Here is a 4,687-nt window from a genome sequence, read left to right as displayed (position 1 = left end):
TTTATCTTATCTTTTATATCATATCTTTTTCAAAATTTTATCTTTTTTCAAAAAATTTGATTTTAAAATATCTTTTCTAACTTCTTATCTTCTTATCTTCTTATCTTTTCAAATTTGATTTTTAAATCTTTTTCAACTAACTATTTAACTTTTTGTTTGTTTCATATCTTTTTTCAAAACCACCTAACAACTTTTCTCTCTCTAATTTTCGAAAATACCTCCCTCTTTTTCAAAAATTATTTTTATTTAATTAATTGTTTTAACTTTTAATTTTAATTTCATTTCTTATCTTTATTTTCGAAAATCATTTAACTCCTTTTCAAAATTTAATCTCGAAAATTTCTCCCTCTCTCATCTTTTCCTATTTTTTTATTCATTCACTAACACCTCTCTTCACCTCTCTTCATCTCAAATAACTGCCCTTATCCTTACCCTTGTGTTTGGATTCTCCATTCTTCTTATTCCCTTTCTTCTTCTACTAATAATAAGGAACCTCTTTACTGTGACATAGAGGATTCCTCTTCTTTTTATGTTCTCTTCTCTTTCATATGAGCAGGAACAAGGAAAAAGGCATTCTTGTTCAAGCTGATCCAGAACCTGAAAGGACTCTGAAGAGGAAACTAAGAGAAGCTAAATTACAACAATCCAGAGATAACCTTGCTGAAATTTTCGAACAAGAAAAGGAGATGGCAGCCGAACCCAACAACAATAATGCAAGAAGGATGCTTGGTGATTATACTACACCTACTTCCAAGTTTGATGGAAGAAGCATCTCAATTCCTACCATAGGAACAAACAATTTTGAGTTGAAACCTCAATTAGTTGCTCTAATGCAACAGAACTGCAAGTTTCATGGACTTCCATCAGAAGATCCTTATCAGTTCTTAACTGAGTTCTTGCAGATCTGTGAGACTGTTAAGACTAATGGAGTAGATCCTAAAGTCTACAGGCTCATGCTTTTCCCTTTTGCTGTAGGAGACAGAGCTAGAGCATGGTTGGACTCTAAACCTACAGATAGCCTGGACTCCTGGGATAAGCTGGTCACGGCCTTCTTGGCTAAGTTCTTTCCTCTTCAAAAGCTGAGCAAGCTTAGAGTGGATGTTCAAACCTTTAAACAAAAAGATGGTGAATCCCTCTATGAAGCTTGAGAAAGATACAAGCAGATGACCAAAAGATGCCTTCTGACATGTTTTCAGAATGGACCATGATAGATATATTCTATTATGGTCTATCTGAGTTCTCTAAGATGTCATTGGACCATTTTGCAGGTGGATCCATTCACCTAAAGAAAACGCCTACAGAAGCTCAAGAACTTATTGACATGGTTTCAAATAACCAGTTCATGTACACTTCTGAGAGGAATTCCATGAATAATGGGATGCCTAAAAGAAAGGGAGTTCTTGAAATTGATGCTCTGAATGCCATATTGGCTCAGAACAAAATGTTGACTCATCAAGTCAACATGATTTCTCAAAGTATGAATGGATGGCAAAATGCATCCAACAGTACTAAAGAGGCATCTTCTGAAGAAGAAGCTTATGATCCTGAGAACCCTGTAATAACAAAGGTAAATTACATGGGTGAACCTTATGGAAACACCTATAATTCATCATGGAGAAATCATCCAAATTTCTCATGGAAGGATCAACAAAAGCCTCAACAAGGCTTTAATAATGGTGGAAGAAATAGGCTCAGCAATATTAAGCCTTATCCATCATCTTCTCAGCAACAGACAGAGAATTATGAACAGAGTACCTCTAACTTAGCAAATTTAGTCTCTGATATGTCTAAGGCCACTTTAAGTTTCATGAATGAACCAAGGTCCTCCATCAGAAATCTAGAGGCACAAATGGGCCAGCTAAGTAAGAAAATCACTGAAACTCCTCCTAGTACTCTCCCAAGCAATACTGAAGAGAATCCAAAAAGAGAGTGCAAGGCCATTAATATAATCAACATGGCCGAACCTAGAGAGGAAGGAGAGGACGTGAATCCCAATGAGGATGACCTCATGGGATGTCTCTCAAGCAAGAAGGAGTTTCCTATTGAGGACCTAAGGGAATCTGAGGCTCATATAGAGACCATAGAGATTCCATTAAACCTCCTTCTGCCATTCATGAGCTCTGAAGACTATTCTTCCTCTGAAGAGGATGAAGATGTAACTGGAGAGCAAGTTGCTCAATATTTAAGAGCTATCATGAAGCTGAATGCCAAGTTATTTGGTAGTGAGACTTAGGAAGGTGAACCTCCCTTGCTCATTAGTGAACTAGATATATGGGTTCAGCAAACTTTACCTCAAAAGAGACAAGATCCTGGCGAATTCGTAATACCCTGCACCATAGGCACTATGATATTTGAGAAAACTCTGTGTGACCTGGGGTCAGGTATAAATCTTATGCCACTCTCTGTAATGGAGAAGTTGGGGATCATTGAGGTACAACCTGCCATACTCTCATTGCAAATGGCAGACAAGTCAGTAAGACAAGCTTATGGATTGGTAGAAGACGTGTTGGTAAAGGTTGAAGGCCTTTACATCCCTGCTGATTTCATAATCTTAGACACTAGGAAGGAGGAGGATGAATGCATCATCCTTGGAAGACCTTTCCTAGCCACAGCAGGAGCTGTGATAGATGTTAACAGAGGAGGATTAATCCTTCAATTGAATGGGGACTACCTTGTGTTTAAAGCTCAAGGATCTTCTTCTTTAATAATGGAGAGGAAGCATGAAAAGCTTCTCTCAGTACAGAGTCAAACAAAGCCCCCACAATCAAGTTCTAAGTTTGGTGTTGGGAGGCCACAGCCAAACTCTAAGTTTGGTGTTGAATCCCCACATCCAAACTCTAAGTTTGGTGTTGGGAGTCTACAACATTGACCTGATCACCTGTGTGGCTCCATGAGAGCCCACTGTCAAGCTATTGACATTAAAGAAGCGCTTATTGGGAGGCAACCCAATTTTTATTTATCTAATTTTATTTTTTTTATTGTTCTTTTATGTTTTATTAGGTTCATGATCATGTGGAGTCACGAAAAAAATACTAAAATTAAAAACAGAATAAAAAACAGCAGAAAAAAATCACACCCTGGAGGAAGGACTTACTGGCGTTTAAACGCCAGTAAGGAGCATCTGGCTGGTGTTCAACGCCAGAACAGAGCATGGATCTGGTGCTGAATGCCAGAAACATGCAGCAATTTGGTGTTTAAACGCCAGGATTACACACTGAGGAAAGCTGGCGTTCAACGCCAGAAACATGCTGCAGATGGGCATTGAACGCCCAGAACAAGCTTAGAGTTGGCGTTTAACGCTAGAAACAAGCACCAATTTGGCGTTAAACACCACTTTACGTCATCAATTCCCGAATAAAGTATGGACTATTATATATTGCTGGAAAGCTCTGGATGTCTACTTTCCAACGCCGTTAAGAACGCACCATTTGGAGTTTTGTAGCTCCAGAAAATCTATTTCGAGTGCAGGGAGGTAAGAATCCAACAGCATCAGCAGTCCTTTTGTCAGCCTTTTTTCAGAGTTTTGCTCAGGTCCCTCAACTTCAGCCAGAAATTACCTAAAATCACAAAAAAACACACAAACTCATAGTAAAGTCCAGAAATGTGAATTTAACATAAAAACTAATGAAAACATCCCTAAAAGTAGCTTGAACCTATTAAAAACTACCTAAAAACAATGCCAAAAAGCGTATAAATTATCCGCTCATCACAACACCAAACTTAAATTGTTGCTTGTCCCCAAGCAACTGAAAATCAAATAGGATAAAAAGAAGAGAATATACTAGAAATTCTAAAATATCAATGAATATTAATTCTAATTAGATGAGCGGGACTTGTCGCTTTTTGCTTCTGAACAGTTTTGGCATCTCACTTTTTCCTTTGAAGTTCAGAATGATTGGCTTCTCTAGGAACTTAGAATTTCGGATAGTGTTATTGACTTTCCTAGTTAAGTTGATTCTTGAACACAGCTACTTATGAGTCTTGGCCGTGGCCCTAAGCATTTTGTTTTCCAGTATTACCACCAGATACATAAATGCCACAGACACATAATTGGGTGAACCTTTTCAGATTGTGACTCAGCTTTGCTAGAGTCCCCAGTTAGTGGTGTCCAGAGCTCTTAAGCACACTCTTTTGCTTTGGATCACGACTTTAACCACTCACTCTCAAGCTTTTCACTTGGACCTGCATGACACAAGCACATGGTTAGGGACAGCTTAGTTTAGCCGCTTAGGCCTGGATTTTATTTTCTTGGGCCCTCCTATCCATTGATACTCAAAGCCTTGGATCCTTTTTACCCTTGCCTTTTGGTTTTAAGGGCTATTGGCTTTTTCTTCTTGCTTTTTCTTTTTCTTTCTATTTTTTTTACAAGCTTTTGCTTTTTCACTGCTTTTTCTTGCTTCAAGAATCAATTCATGAATTTTTCAGTTCATCAATAACATTTCTCTTTGTTCATCATTCTTTCAAGAGCCAACAATTTTAACACTCATAAACAACAAGATCAAAAATATGCACTGTTCAAGCATTCATTCAGAAAACAAAAAGTATTGTCACCACATCAATATAATTAAACTAAATTCAAGGCTAAATTCGAAATTCATGTACTTCTTGTTCTTTTGAATTAAAACATTTTTCATTTAAGAGAAGTGAAGGATTCATGGAATTATTCATAACTTTAAGGCATAGTTAT

General features: G+C 37.5%; 1 non-coding gene across 1 annotated transcript; it reads right to left on the bottom strand.

Moving 5' to 3' along the window:
• Positions 1–1,085: 1,085 nt before the first annotated feature.
• On the bottom strand, positions 1,086–1,188 carry LOC127747889 (small nucleolar RNA R71). Its single transcript, XR_008009836.1, has one exon. It is a non-coding gene; the product is annotated as a small nucleolar RNA R71 (small nucleolar RNA).
• Positions 1,189–4,687: the final 3,499 nt, after the last annotated feature.

The sequence above is a fragment of the Arachis duranensis genome, chromosome 5 (genome assembly GCF_000817695.3).
Source record: "Arachis duranensis cultivar V14167 chromosome 5, aradu.V14167.gnm2.J7QH, whole genome shotgun sequence".
Lineage (NCBI taxonomy): Eukaryota > Viridiplantae > Streptophyta > Magnoliopsida > Fabales > Fabaceae > Arachis > Arachis duranensis.
This window is presented reverse-complemented; position numbering and strand designations above follow the sequence as displayed.